We start from the raw sequence: 16,860 nt of genomic DNA, 5'->3' as shown, positions 1-16,860 counted from the left end.
AAAGGGAACACTCTTGCACTGCTGGTGGGAATGTGAATTGGTTCAGCCACTATGGAGAACAGTATGGAGGTTCCTTAAAAAACTACAAATAGAACTACCATATGACCCAGCAATCCCACTACTGGGCATATACCCTGAGAAAACCAAAATTCAAAAAGAGTCATGTACCAAAATGTTCATTGCAGCTCTATTTACAATAGCCCGGAGATGGAAACAACCTAAGTGCCCGTCATCGGATGAATGGATAAAGAAGATGTGGCACATATATACAATGGAATATTACTCAGCCATAAAAAGAAACGAAATTGAGCTATTTGTAATGAGGTGGATAGACCTAGAGTCTCTCATACAGAGTGAAGTAAGTCAGAAAGAGAAAGACAAATACCGTATGCTAACACATATATATGGAATCTAAGGGAGAAAAAAAAGTTCATGAAGAACCTAGGGGTAAGATGGGAATAAAGACACAGACCTACTAGAGCATGGACTTGAGGATATGGGGAGGGGAAGGGTAAGCTGTGACAAAGTGAGAGAGAGGCATGGACATATATACACTACCAAACGTAAGGTAGATAGCTAGTGGGAAGCAGCCGCATAGCACAGGAAGATCAGCTTGGTGCCTTGTGACCACCTAAAGGGGTGGGATAGGGAGGGTGGGAGAGAGGGAGACGCAAGAGGGAGACGCAAGAGGGAAGAGATATGGGAACCTATGTATATGTATAACTGATTCATTTTGTTATAAAGCAGAAACTAACACACCATTGTAAAGCAATTATACCCCAATAAAGATGTTAAAAAAATGTACTTCTTATTGTGGGATAGTATCAAAAGTTTGAAAACTACTGGTCTAGTGGCAGAGTTGGAAAGTGACATGGGAAACTAAGTACCTAGACCAGGCTTTCTGCTGAAAACAAGCTAAAATGCTGGATAAAATGCATCGATGCTCTGGCACAAAAGTAAAGAATATTTAGACTGAACAGTAATTGGAAACCCAGTGAGTTCATTTTAAGAAGTTGTTTTTGGCAGGAATCAAGATGGCGGAGCAGAAGGACGTGGAGCTCATCTCCTCCCACAAACACATCAGAAATATATCTACGTGTAGAGCAATTCTCACAGACATCTGGAACCTGGCAGAAGAATTCTCATATTGTACAAACAAAGCTGCAAGAAAGGTCTCCATGTAAACGGGTAGAATAGAAAAAAAAAAAGGTATTGGGTTGGGATCTGTAACCCTGGGTTGGATCTGTAAGGAAGAGGTCTGCATGGGTGGACCTTCGCCCTGGGGATAGAGCGGTTTGAGACACAATGTGGGCATTCCAGTCCTGGTGCCCTGTGCAGAGCAAACAAGCCCTCTTGCCTGCTGGGAAATCTGCTGAGACAGACAGCAAGGCTGGAGAAGCCTACACTATTTGTGAGGAGTGTGCACGTGCTGGCTTGCCAACAACCAGAGTGGAGAGAGCCATGCACTGGCGACTGCTACTTCACCACACCTTCCAACCAAAGAGGCAAACACCCCAGTCCTGCTCACTGCACAACACAGTCCAGCAGAAGATCTGGGCAAAGTCTCCATCTAGCTATGCAGAAAAAGAACAGGGCATCTGAGGTGTGATCTGGGTGGAGCTGTGGAAGCCATTGTCAGTGCATGCATGGGGTGGTGCCACAAGAGGCTACAGATGCTAAGGGCTGAATTTCAGGCAGACAGGCCCTAGGAGAGGATTCAATCTCGCTATGGAAAGACAGCCTGAAGTGCCTGGGGCGTGGTGCCTGTGGAGCAGCGATGGCCATTGTCAGCGTGCTCAGGAATATGCAGCAGTTCAGTTCACCCCAGCTCTGCCCACTCCACACTGTAGCTGAGCGCTAGATCTGGGGCAGACAGGTCCTGGGAGAAGACTGCCACAGAGGCAGCAAGCAGCACAGCCACCTCAATTCCTACAGCCAAGACACCCCAACCCCAAGCCCCAGCTTACTTCACATCATAGCTGCGTACTAGATCTGGGACAAACACAGCAGAGAAAGGGATGCAACCTTGGGCTGCTATTGAATGGAACTGCAGATGCCTTCACAGGTGCTGCATAGGTCCTCTGCGACCACACAGGCCTCACTTTCTTCAGAAATCACCTATTTTGGGGCAGGGCAAGCACCCAAGGGCAATGGAGCCTGACTGAACCTGACCCTCAGGGCTTCTGCTCCAACAACTGGGGAACAGGCCCTACCCCTGACAAGGCAAGGATAGCCACAGAGCAAAGAGGAAGCCCCACCCAACTCTAGACACCACAACACCAATCACAGCCCTATCAAGGGGATAACGGCCAGCACACCCTGAGGAAAGGTGTGGCTGGCAGCCATACCAAAACCAGCCCTTGTACCAAAAACACTGTACACTCACAGTCTACACAGGGATGCGCCCACATAAAAACACCCCTTCAAGACCACAGTAGATAACTGTTTCTCCTAAAATGAAAAGACAGAGGATCTACTTCCAGTTACAAGAACAAATAATGAAACAGACCTCACCAATCTACTAGAACCCGAGTTGAAAAACAAAATCAGCAAACTTCTAACCATGTTTATCAAGAACAATTTTCCAAATAAATAAAACTAAACGTTTAAAAATAAAGTTAGAAAAAGATCAATATATCTGAATTAAACAAAAGCAGTTAACAAAAATAAGAACAGAAGTTAATGATATAAGAAAATAAAGAGATCAACAAAGCCAAATTTTTAAATATAGCAATAACATTTAGAAACCTCTGGCAGTCTAATGGAGAAAAAAAAAGGGAGTACAGAGACACACACAAAAAAACTTAGTAATTACATTGGTAATTACATAATGGACTGAAGTATAGGTAGAGAGTTCACAATTACCAAGTGGTTATACAATTGCAATGAAAGGTAAATACAGTCCACCTAATGGGAGAAGATGATGCAGTATATGTATCTAAAAAGGATTCATTATCCATGACAGATAAAGTATCAATATTTCTACAAATCTATAAAATAAATATAAACAATCTAATAGAGATAAAAGGTCAAAAGACTTGAACAGGCATTTCTGGAATAGGGAAAAGAAATGGACAATAAAGTTCTATGAATAGATGCATACACTTATTAAATAACCTGGAAAGTGTATATTGAAATCATACCATTTCACACCCACCAGTTAGGCAAATATGAAAAATCTGACATTGCTATTGAGTTGTGAGGATGTAGAATTTCTACAACTCTAATGCAGTGCTTGTTGGAGTATAAATTATTAGAACCATTTTGGAAAAATGATATTTAACATTATCTAGTAAAGTTGATGATGCACATATCTTTTTATGTAACAATTCCACTTGTAGATATAGACGTTAGAGACGCCCTCACATATAAAGACAATGTGGCATGCAGAAGAACGTGCATGGCAGTGATGTTAGAAACAAAACACTGGAGACATCCAAATTTACATCAACACTGATAAATAAATTCAAATGTATTCATACAATGGAAAACAACATAGCGGTGAAATTGAAAGACCTACAGATGTATGTCTCAATGTGGGTGAATCTCATAAAGTTGAATGAACAAAGTGAGTTACAGAAGAATACATATAGTCTGATCCTATTTCTACAATTTACATACATGAAAAAGAGTATAATGTTTTGGGATACATATTCACATGGCAAAATTAAAATAAAAATCAAAGAAATTATGAGTAATATTTAGAACAGCCATTACCTCTGAGAGGAAAGGAGAGAGAGGAGTATGATCAAAGGGTACACAAAGGGATTCAAAGGTACTCATAATTTGGTATATTGTATGCTGTGTGTTGGGTAAATAGTACTCTTTTTAGAATTTTTTTCATAAATTATAAGTAATAAAATGTTTCACACTAAAATACAAATAAAGCATTATAAAATATATTATCTGAAATTGTCCAGCGTTCACTTCAAATTTCTTAATGTTTCGTAGATGTTGTTTGCTAGCAAGTCCATATTAAAGGAATACCGGAAAATTAAGAGATTATTGTATGAGGTGATTCAAAAGTGACCTTGATTCACACTCCTTCAGCTAATATGTTCATCTGTTAGGCTTGTTCAATAAGATATGTCTGTAATTACCATGCATGAGTTGTTGCTTCCAAGTGGAAAAGGAAGATGACACTGGCAACACTGTGTTCTATACAAGTAGCCATCTACATGCTTTTTCCTTTTCATTCTGACCTAAAATGGAAATTTTGAGATAAATTTTCTTTTTGATTAAGGATAAAATGTTATTGTCACAAAGTCACTGAACCAGAACTAAGGATCCATCCATAGAGATGTTAAGTAAAAGCTATATTTATTTGATATGCTCATGTTTTCTCTGTATATTTCAAGCCATTTCTAAATAACTTCACTAATAATTACCACCCATTATTAAGAACCACTTACTTTTTCCCAGTGAGCTGAAATCAAGTTTAAAAAAGATATCATGCAAGAAAAAATTCCTCTAGAAGCTGTTCCTGAAAATTAACTTTGGTTATTCTGAGATCCTTTGGGATACTAAATTGCAACAATAAGCTCTAAAAGCATTGTTGCTTTTAGAGCAACAATTTAGCAACCTCTAAATTCCCCTTAATATACCTGAGATTAAATCAAATGAATCATGCTTTCCCTGATAGTTACATTATTTTAGTAAGGTTAATCTTTAAGTAGAAAAGAATTAGTGATTTTTGTTGCTTCTATCATTTCTGTGAAATAATAATTTTCAGAGCTCGAAGATGGGCCTTGCCATTTACAAAATCCTATCTGATTTAATAGAATATTTCTAATATTGCTATTTCTAACATTGATTTCTACACAGAGTAAAATAAAGTGGCTTTCTTCTGAAAAACTCCAAATATCAAATAAGTCCAATTTCCAATCTGTTATAAATTTGAAACTAATTTATCAGGAAACAAGAAGTCAGATTGTAATGTAGTGAGGTAAAGAAAAGAAATTACTAATATGAGCAAATTAGATAAAGAAGGTATTCATATACTTCAAGACTCTTGCCATCTTCTAATCAGGCTATGGAAGAATTTCATATATCTCTTGGGCAGTGCTTTCTCCCTGATATTGATAATTTTGTCTCCCACCCCATCTGCATCTTATTAGTTCATTCAGCATGTGTAGGGACATAAACATCATGTATATCTTACAGCTTGTCAATGTATCATGTTGACATTAAAAATCAATCTTTGGTGATAGAGATTAGAATAGTTATTTGTCTGCATGGTGGTAGAGGGTAGCAGGGCAAAGGTACTGACTGGAAATATTTGTGAGGGACCTTTTTGGGTGTAATGGAAATGTTCTTTATTTGGTCTGAGAGCAAGGCATATATATTTGTAAATATTAATTGATCTGTACACTTAAGATCTGTGTATTTCACTCTACATAAATTTACCCTCAGTAATGTATTAGCAAAAGAAAAAATATATAAATTAGAGTATCTTGATTCATGGTTTCCCTTCAGATTTAGAATATAATCCAAATATTTTATGGCTTGTGAAGTTCTATGTAATCTCGTTCTTATATGTCTGTCCATCTTCCTTTCCTGACTCTCTTGTTTTGCTTACTTTTTTTTGGCCCTGTGGTTCTTGCTGTTCTTTAAAACTACACAAGCCAGCAGTGCCTCCTGATAGCGTCGGGTGGGGCGGAGCCCGCGGCCACCACTCCCCGCGGTCCCTCCAAAGGGGGACTCGTACTCTGAGGAAGAGAAGGAAGGGATGGAGCTGGGGCAGGAGGAGGAGGAAGGTGGACCCCCGGATCCAGGGAGAACTAACGACATTCAATCAATCCACAGATGATATCAACAGACGCGAAACTGAACTTGAGGACATCTGTCACAAGTTCTGCTCTGTTCTGGTAGAAGCGACGGTGAAACCGGACAAGCTGGTGAAGAAAACTCGCAAAGCCGTGGAAGATCCGAAGCCCTACTGGGAGGTGCGGAGGGCGGCGAGGCTGGCTCAGCTGGAAGCTCTGAGAACCACGCAGGACCTCCTGAGCCGCCACGGAGACTATCCCCGTGGCCGAGCAGTGCCTGCTGGAGGATGGCAAGCGGCAGTTCGACTCGGCCTCACAGGAGATGCTGAATCAGCCACGCAGAGGGTCATGGAGGCGGAGCTGACCAAGACTGCACAAGGAGCCTGCGACCAGGTACAACACGGCCATGGACCGCATGTGGCAGCTGGAGGACAAACTCAGGAAGATAGTGGACGACCTGTAGGCCAAGCTGTCATGGTGAAGGGCGAATACAAGATGGCCCTGAGGAACCTGGAGACGATCTCGGACACGATGCACGAGAAGCAGCACGCCAGTGCGACTAGGGCCTCACAGCCGCGGCATCAGGGCCAAAGGTGGCAGCGTGACCACAGAGAACCTGTCGGGGCGCAAGCCCGAGCTGGATGCCATTTCTGTGGCCTCCGAGGCTTCTCAAGATGACAAATGTAGCACCTCTGTGTCTGAAAATGACTCGGAAACCCAGTCTGTGTCCAGCTTCAGCTCAGGACCCAGTCTGAGATACCCGACCACTGACCAGATCCCCACGGCTGTGAGGTCCGGCAGCCTGGACCTGCCCGGCCCCGTGTCCGTCAGAGTTCGTGATGATGTTCCCGGTGCTGGGCGAATGCAGCAGGACCTCTTTCCCCAAGTGTGAGGTAGAGTGAGATGACAGGGCAAAAGGGGCAGGAAATAAAATGAGTGACAAAGCCAACAACCGGGACGTCAGCGAGCAGTGCCATGGCAAGATCCAAAGCAGCCCCTCCCCGCGAGGGCAGTGCCTTGGAGGATGAAGTGCATGGGGCAACTCTCCCTCCAGTGCTCAAAGGGCAGAGACGGTATCATCCCTGACAAAAAAATGGTGCATATCGGCTGATCCATCACAGCTCTGGCCCAAGTGCATATCAATATTTATACATGAAACTGTATGGAAAACATTGTGCCTCTTATCGCTTAATATGTATGTAAGTTCCCTACATACCAACCAGTTCCCTTCCAAGAGCACAGTTTGTAAGTCCAATTTGTTCATAAGTCCGATAAAGTTAGCCTAGGTACCCAACTAACACAATTGGCTATGTAGTACTGTACTGTAATAGATTTAGACTTTTCACACAAATAATACATAAAAAACAAACACAAAAAATAAAGAGAACATTTTTAATCTTTACACTACAGTATCTTGAAAAGTACAGTACAGTACCAGCTATATCACTGCTGCTTTTACGCTTGCTTCCAGACATCCTGGGCTTGAAATAAAGATACTGTACTACTGTACTCTATACAGTAAAGTACACAAAACCACAACCACTTGTAGAGGATGCATGCACATGACAATGTATGCCAGACACGTGAACTAACTTAGGTGACTGGACATGCGAACGCACATTCTCATCTTTGAAAGTTCGCAACTTGAAGGATCATATGTAGGGGACTTACTGTATGCCAAATCTTAAGCATTTCCTCTAAACTGCACTAATGAAGTTTCAGTGACATTGAGAGCTATGAGACACTGATGAAAGAAATAGAAGATGACACAAACAGATAGCAAGATATAACTCGTTCTTGGATTGGAAGAATCAATATTGTTAAAATGAGTATACTACCCAAGGCAATCTACAGATTCAATGCAATGCCTATCAAATTACCATTGGCATTTTCCACAGAACTAGGATATTGAATTCTTGTTTAGTAGTTTATTTCTTTCAACACTTTAAATATTTTATTGTACTCTCTCTTCTTGCTTTCTTGGTCTCTAACGAGAAGGCTTCTGTAATTCTTGTCTCTATAGAAATATCATGTCTCCTCCTCACCCTCACCCCAGCCAACCTCTTTCAAGTTGTTCTCTTTGTATTTGCTTTTCTGAGTTTTGAATAAGATATATCTATGTCTGGTACTTTTGGTATTTATTCTTCTTGGTGTTCTCTGAGACTTCTTGGTCTTCAGTTTGGTGTCTATCATTAATTTTAGTTACAATTATGTCAAATACTTCCTCTGCTATATTCTCTCTTCTCATTTTGGCATTCTAATTATGCATGTCATATCTTTTAAAGTTGTTCCATATGTCTTGGATGTTCTGTTTCTCAATTATTTTTTTATTTGTATTTCAGTTTAGGAAATTTCTATTGACATATCTTAAAGCACACTGATTATTTCCTCAGCTATTTCCAGTCTCCTGATGAGCTCAACAAAGGCATTATTCATTTCTGTTACAGTGTTTTTGATTTATGGCATTTCCTATGGATTCTCTCTTAGATTTTATATGTCTCTGCTTACATTATCCATCTGTTCTTGCATGCTTTCTATTTTTTCCATTACAGCCATTAACATTTTAATCATAAGTATTTAAAATTCTCAGTATGATAATTTCAATGTCTCTGCCATATCTGAATCTACTTCTGATGTTGCTTTGCCTCTTCAGACCATGTTTTTTACTTGCCTCTCAATATGCTTTGTAATTTTTTGTTGAAGGCTGGGTATGATGTATTAAGTAATAGGAACTTAGGTAAATAAGCCTCTAGCGTGAAGATTGGTGATAATGTGACTAGAAATTGCACTTTAAAATTTATTGTTGCTATAGGTGACAAAGACGCTTAAAGCACATGCAATCAGTAAAAGAAATAAACTAGACTTCATTAAAATTAAAAGCTTTTGTGCATCAAATGACATTATAATAGTGAAAAGACAACATTTGTAAATCATTTATCTGATATCATATGAAATCATGTATCATATATCTGATCATCATTTATTTTTTAGGACTCCTATGAAGTTATTTTAGCCAGTACTTAGTTTTTTTAAAAATAATTATTTCTGTGGGAGAACAAGAGCCTGGAGCTTCCTACTCTGCCATTTTCTGATATCATCCCAAATTCCAAGGTTTTTAAAAACTGTTATGCCTTCTTTTTATGTTCTAGGCTAAATATCACTGCTTTAATCAATTATACTCTAAAAGTTGGCAACATCTATATATTTCCCCATGATTCCTGATAAAAAGTGAAGTTTGGTGATTTCACTGACAGATTTGTTCAGAGCAGGTAAATCCTTTCTCACCTTATACACACATTTCTTTCAATTACTTTTAGTGACATTTTAAAATCCTCTTCAATGATGATTAGTGTTGAAAGAGCAGAAGAGAGCTTTAACAATAAGATCTTCTTGTCACCCATCAATATTATATCCTTTTCCCCAAATTCAGTTCATTTTGGCCATCACCTGCCTAAAAACTCTTCTCAAAGTCTTCTTCGATACAATCACGGCACTTTACAAATCTAGGTTCAAGAGAAAGCTTCATTTACAGTTTCAGTGACTGCTTTGGGTGCTTTTTTCTTCCTTCATATTATTATTCATAATCAGTCATAACTCCATTTGTGATAACATTCACTCCTCTTTAATCATTATTTTAAATTTAAGAGTCTCACATAATGAGATCAGATTTATCTTTTTGCTTAACTCTTTGATCTCTTACTTTATGAAATCCAGGGAAATACAGTAGTATCCAAAAGTTTTGATTGCTGTGAATCTACAATTATCTTAAAGTGAAAACTTTACTTAAAAAAAAGTGAGTCAGGAAAAAAAGGAGCATCCACCTCCTTGCAGCTAATTAGAAAACAACAATCATTCCTTTACTTGAACCAGACTATGTCTTAGAAGCACAGAGTTACTGACCACTATTAAGCACCTACCTCTTGGCCCCATCCAACCCTGTAAACTTGGAGTTACATGCCTGCATGCTCTTTATTCTCTTGAAGAAAATAATGTGCTTACGCTCTATATTAGTTTTGTGTGGCTATTTTAACAAAGTATACAAACCAGATGGCTTAAAGCAACAGAAATTTATCCTCTTACCCTTCTGGAAGCTGTAAGCCTGAAATTAAGCTGTCAACAGGGCCATGCTCCCTCTGGTACTCTGGGTAGAATCATTCCTTGCCTTCTGCTCGTGGCCAGCAATCCACGGGTCCTGAAAACCCTTGTCTTTCAGCTCTATCACTCCCATTACTGTCTCTATCTTCATATAGCATTCTCCCTGTATGTCTATGTCTGTGTCTCCCCTCTTCTTCTTATAAAGACACCAGTCATATTGATAGGGCCCACCCTAATGATTGAATATTTACTTGATTATATCTGCAAAGACCCTATTTCCAAATAAGGTCACATTCATAGGTACTGGAGGTTACAGCTTCAGCATATCTTGTTGTGTTACACAATTCAATTCATAGCATACTCCACAGTTGGAGCTTAAAAATGATTAAATTTAAAATAACCCCCTCCCATTTTTCAATTACTTCGATAAGCATCAGTGCAGTCATTCTGTCTAAACTGCATCTTCCGGCGGTACAGAGAATTGCTGAAGATGATGAGATATTTTAGCAGAACTAAATTCTAATTAACTTTGTGTATGATTAACTTTGTCAATGTTTTTCGGGAAACAGGGAAAGAATTTAAAGATTAATGCAGATTTTCACAGGTGGCAGCAGATGAGGACCCATATTCTCACAAATCCTTTCACTCCTCGCTGGAATATGCATTGTTTAGAGTAAAAATATCAGAAAAAATTGGAAAGGCATGCAATACAACCGACTTCTTAAAACTTTTCTCTTTTTCATCCATCTGGTAGTAGCATTAATAAGAATTAGGAATATGGCTAGAATTAAGGCAATAAAAGTTCATAAGAAAACCATACCTGGTTAATCAGTTCCTGAACAGAACAAGTTCTGTCTGCAATATGAAAGCTAATATTTCCACTAAGCATAATGTTTAGTGTTATTAGTTTAGAATGTTATTAGTTTAGAAATAAAATACATTGTCGTATATAATGTAATATAGTAAAACTCTCTCTTGACAATATTATACACTAAAATTAAAGCAGTTCCCTTAAAATTGTGGAGGATTATTTTTTCAAGGCATTGCTTAGAAATGAAAAGCTATAATATAAATCTAGACCTTTTCTAGACTCAATATCCCAAACTTAATAAAAAGTATGTCTCTAGATATTCACACTATTGTCCTTGCTAACACTAAATGATATGTTTATTCAACCATTTGTATTTCCCCAGTGGGAAAATAGAATTATAAGATAATTAAGGAGGGGACTTTGTATAAATCCATTACTGTTTACCAGTGCATTTAAAATAAACACAAACACATAGTAGGTACTCAGCAAGTGCCACTCTAATAATTAAAAAAATTAAAGAATCCTGAAAATAATGGATATTATCTCCACATTAAGACCCATAATGTCACATTATTAACTACATTTTTACAACTGTTCTTCTTTTAATTAAAATTGGAAAATGAACATGAAACCATTTAAAATTGTAAAGTCTCTTACAAATTTAAGTTATTAATATAATTAATGAGTTGATAAATGACATTATTAAAAAATGAAAGCTTTTTTCCCCCTTCTTTGGGTCATTTATTGTTTCTCTTTTGAGTACAATCTGATTCTTCCATCAAATTAAATTTCTATGGTTCATATTGTAAGATGACTTTGGAATATCCTCTATGTGAAATATATGTGTGACTGAGAGAGAGAAAAACTAATTGTATTCATATTGCAGGACTAAAAATATATTGATAAAATTAAGCCTCACCATAGTTGGAATATATTTGTGAGGCATCCACTTCATAAAATTCTTTATAAAATCTGTGTTGTTCAATGTGACTGAACATTATTTAAAGTTAGATAGTTAAAATATTTAAAATTTAGCAAAATATAAACAAGAATCTTATTTCAGTGAAGTTGGGTATTTGAAAAGAAGTATTGTGATAGGAATTACTTTGAGAGAGTGAAATAGAAATATGATTGCCAGTTAAATATTAAAAATAATAAAATAAATTATTGGAAAGGGAGTAGCCTCATGGATTATAGTTATGAATGAGAAAAGAAGAAGGAGTATGGATAGAAGCAGAGGTAATAGGTAACACAGATAGCAGTGAGCTCATTATCTCCCCTCTCCATTCCTCCTCCCTGGCTCTCACCTAGATCACTGCAATAGTCTCCTGGCTTCCTGGCTTCCATGCCTCCAAGTCTTGTCCCTTTCCAAACCATTCTCTATGATGCAACCAGAATTCAGTTTAAAACATTTAAATGGCTATCCGCTTCCTACAAAATGAAAGCCAAACTTGCTACCATGGCCTTTAACACCCATCATACTCAAGTTTTTCTCTCTCGTCTTATTTCTCACCATTTTTCTGCTAACTGCCACCATCACTATCCAACCCTCAAGTTCTAGTCATGCAGAATTGAGTGGAATTCTTCAGTGTTAGTCTTTCTCCAGCTTTGGGCCCTTTTCACATGCTAAGCTGCTAATAATCATTTCAAGATCTCTCATGGAATGACTTAGTAACCACTTTATGTGAGCCCATAGGACTCATCAGACTTGAAAACTCCTAATGATTTTTCAAGGCTCAGTTCAAAGGCTAGCAATACTCTGTGAATCTTTTGTTGACTTGCCCAGGCAGAGTTAGTCTTTTTCTTTGCTCCTTTTACAATATGCACATTTCTCAATTATGGCTTTAACTTTATTGCATTTTAGTTCTTTGCCTGTTTCACTCGCCACTGTATACACAGCATCCTAGCAATGCACATAATGCAAAGTTGATGGTCAATAAACATTTGAATGATTAAATGTATCAGTAAATCAACCAGTAAATAAATAACCCCTAGGTATTTAAATAGTGATAGCCAAGGAAGATACCTTAATTTAAGGAAGCACAAACTACCAAAGCCATTTGAAATGATTTTCAGAGTGGCAGAAAAAAACAAAAATAGTATTACTTTTAGTGGCCATAATTTATGAATAAGATCTGTTATTCACAGTTTAGTAGCTAAAAGCAAATTAATGTTTCTGTCTACAGCACAGATTTCTGAGGATATCTGGGGTTGCATTACTCTACAACAGATAATTATGGCAATTAATTTTGAGTGGAACTTTATATGCCAAAGTGATTACATAACTTTAAATATTAAAATAAATTGTTTTTTCTTAAATGTGTTATGCAAATATTTATAATTAGTACCAAGAATGTCTCAGTTCATTCAGGCTGCTATAACAGAGTACTATAGACTGTGTGGCTTACAAACAACAGAAATTTCTTTCTCACAGTCCTACAGGCTGGGAAGTCCAAGATCACGTCACCAGCAGATCTGGTGTCGGGTAAGGACCCACTTCTTGGTTCAAGGATGGCCATCTTTTTGTTTTGTTTTCACAGGGCAGAAAGGGCAAGGGAGCTCTCTGAGGTCTGTTTTAAAAGGGTACTAATCTCATTATTGAAGACTCCTTCTTCATGACCTAATTACCTCCCAAAGGCCCCACCTCATAATACGATCATGTTGGAGGTTAGGATTTCAGCATTCAATTTAAAAAACTACAATGGAATATTACTAAGCCATAAAAAGAAAAGAAATTGAGTTATTTGTAGGGAGGTGGATGGACCTAGAGTCTGTCATACAGAGTGAAGTAAGTCAGAAAGAGAAAAACAAATACCATATGCTAACACATATATATGGAATCTAAGGAAAAAAAAAAAGGTCATGAAGAACCTAGGGGTAAGACAGCAATAAAGACACAGACCTACTAGAGAATGGACTTGAGGATATGCGGAGGGGGAAGGGTAAGCTGTGACAAAGTGAGACAGTGGCATGGACATATATACACTACCAAACGTAAAATAGATAGCTAGTGGGAAGCAGCCGCATAGCACAGGGAGATCAGCTTGGTGGTTTGTGACCACCTAGAGGGGTAGGATAGGGAGGGTGGGAGGGAGGGAGGTGCAAGAGGGAAGAGATATGGGAACATATGTATATGTATAGCTGATTCAGTTTGTTATAAAGCAGAAAGTAACACGCCATTGTAAAGCAATTATACTCCAATAAAGATGTTAAAAATAAATAAATAAATAAAGCATGCAAAAAGTAACAAAATTGACTAAAAACTAAGAAAAATTGACTATATAAACAAATGTGTGAAATCTGGATATGGGGGGAGATACAAATATTCAGTCTATGGCAGAGGTAAGTTTTAATTATTGAATCAACTGGAATATTAGATATAGAAGTTTTATAGCAATTGCACCACTTCAAGCAATGGTGGGCTACTTGCTTTTAGACCAATAATACTCCTGAGAAAACTAGAAAATCTGGATAACATGTGAAATAACATTTGTTTGAATGCAATGAAACCTACCAAGATGATATGCACTTGTGAAGACAAGATCTCTAACAGAAGGGAAACCAAGAGGGTGAGACTGATTTGGCATCACTTTTCCTCTCAAAGCATTTGTCCATTCACATGCAGTGAATGAGAGACTGAAAATGTAAGAGAACTATTCACAATATGTCAGATCTGGAGGAAAAGAAATTGGAATTTGAAACCTAAGAAGGAGGAGGAACTCCAGTAAACATCTAAGGCTTTAAGTTGGGATTCTGAAGGGTTATATACTGAGAGTAAGGGTGAACTTGAAATAGACCAGCCCTCACAAAACCTAAAGCCAACTTTAAATCAGATAAATTCCTGATTGGTATAAAACAATCTGCCCTTAGTTTAACTGCATGCCAGAAGCAAAATTAAATTGTCCCTAGAACATAACAATTTCCAAAGCTTCAAATAATCTCAATTATTTTGTCATACACGATAAACAGCACTCAATTTAAAATAATAAAGTATGCAAAAACTAACAAAATTGACTAAAAACTAAGAAAAATCAACTATATAAACAAACATGCAAAATCTGGATATTGTAGTTCTTCTTTAACAGTGTAAGAAATTTAGTGGCAAGGTGAAGAATTCAGCAGAGAACTAGAAACTGAAAAAAATAATCAAATAGAAATTCTAGAATGAGAAAATGATTAAAAATAAGAATCAATGGATGGGTTTAATAGCATATTAGAGATTAAGAGAGAAGAAACAAAATATGTGTGAGGATTGAGGAGAAACTATACTGAAACACTGAGAGGCAAATACAGAAAAGAGCACAAGAAACATACAAGACATGGGGAAGAATTCTGACATACATGTAACTGGCATCACAAGGAGAACAATCAGAAAATGAGGCAGAAGCCACACTTGTAGAGACAATGCCTAAGAATTTCCAAAATTGAGAGGTAATACCAACTTACAGATTCAGGATGTGCTACCTCAAGCAGGATAAATACAAAGAAAACTACATGTAGGTTCAGCATAGAAAACCTGCTGAAACCTAGAGATTTTTTTCTTAATTGTAAAAGCAGCCAGAGAGAGGAAAAACACATAGTACCTTTACATTTTTGAGTCACTTTGCCCCTACAGGTATTTTACAGGATGACCAAGCTGAGCTCCTTCTGTGGGATCCACAGTTACCTTATGGGAAACATGAGAAGCACACACCTAGTTATAGAAGCCAATCCCCAAAGGTGTGAGCTATTTCCAAATAGCCGTGTATTTTTGTTCTTCTACCCTACAAGTCACATCTAGTCTTTCTGCTTTGGATTTTTCAGACATGAATCAGGTATGAGCACCTTCATCTTCAAGATATCTCCTCCAGATAATACATATTATTCTCCTCTAAAACCGCATCGTTCGACTTGGTGGAATGAGTATACCTCCCATTGGCATGGAATGGATTTGGAAATGTAGATAAAGGCAAGATCATTTAATCCCTTGTAGGCTATAGTAAAGATTGTGTGTTTGTCTGTGTTTTCTCGTGCAGTTTGAAGCCTTGAAGTGTGTTAAGAAAGGAGTGAAAAAATAATATTTATATTTAAAAAATATCAGTATGTTTGCATTTTGGAAATAAGATTAGTTGAGGTAGTAAAAGAGATGGCAGGGCAACCAATCAGGAGACTACTGAAATAGTTCAAATGAGGGACTATGGTGACTTGGACTTGAATGGTGATAGTATGAAAATACGTAGACAGATTAGAGAAATATGTTGAATGATTCTCTTCAAGGTGGCCAGGGCTCCATTCCTGTCCATTAATTACTCTAACCCCTCTGTTGTTTTTCATGTCAGTATATTCTCACGTTTTATGTTCTACTCTTATTATATAGACTTCATGATTTCTTCTACTACATAAGAAGGGATAAAGTATTCTTTGAAATATCATAACTGGATTTGCTAGTAGTTTATATCTGAGTCTTCTCTTTAACTTGTCCTGTAGTATTGATTTTTCAAACTTTCTATATATGGTTCTTTTCTCTCCATTCATTCTTGAAAGAGACAATATTCCTCCAAATATGGTATTTAGTATACAGAAAACATTCATTAATTTTTTGGTTATACTCACATGTTTGCTTCCATGAAACCCTTTCATAGAGACACCAAATGCAGAGAAGTCAAGTCTCTGTCTATATTCTTGTATTGGCTTTCTGATATCTGGAAGCAAAACTGTTCCAAAAATGAAGATATTTGGACACTATGTTTGCTCCTAGTGCTGTTCACAAATCTAGTTTTCTCTGTAGCATCATGGTAGGATGGCACTCTCAGCTTCTGTTGAAGTTAGGCAATGTGTTTTTATTTGGCCAACAAAATGGAGTGTCGCTTATAGGGGAAGCTTTAAGACATATTGTGTGATTCACCATTTTCCCATTCTGGTGCTCTGATGATAATGGAAGCTCATGCCAAGATGACACCTCCAACAACCAGAGTCCTTAAGTAACAATGATGGGCAGGGCCAACTGCACACCCCCACTGACCTTCCTTGGACTTTAAGCATGTGAGAAACTTTTGATGTCCTAAGCCTATTTTAGGGTTGTCTGTTAATGCAGTAGAGCCTAGTCCATCCTTATACAGACATAAGTTTAGGTGAACCTCTTACTCCAAGCATGATCTCCCTCTAAAACAATTGTGTCCTGGACATTTAACACTGATAGTGATTGAGAAC

General features: G+C 37.7%; 1 pseudogene across 1 annotated transcript; it reads left to right on the top strand.

Moving 5' to 3' along the window:
• The first annotated feature begins 1,777 nt into the window (after window positions 1-1,777).
• LOC309817602 (SH3 domain-binding protein 5-like) lies at window positions 1,778-6,876 on the top strand (annotated as a pseudogene). Its single transcript has 3 exons — window positions 1,778-1,846; window positions 3,952-4,014; window positions 5,645-6,876. The product of its transcript is annotated as an SH3 domain-binding protein 5-like (transcript).
• Window positions 6,877-16,860: the final 9,984 nt, after the last annotated feature.

The sequence above is a fragment of the Grampus griseus genome, assembly GCF_964374135.1.
Source record: "Grampus griseus genome assembly, chromosome: X".
NCBI classification, from domain to species: domain Eukaryota; kingdom Metazoa; phylum Chordata; class Mammalia; order Artiodactyla; family Delphinidae; genus Grampus; species Grampus griseus.
Note: the sequence above shows the minus strand (reverse complement) of the source record. Positions and strands in the feature narration are given on the sequence as shown.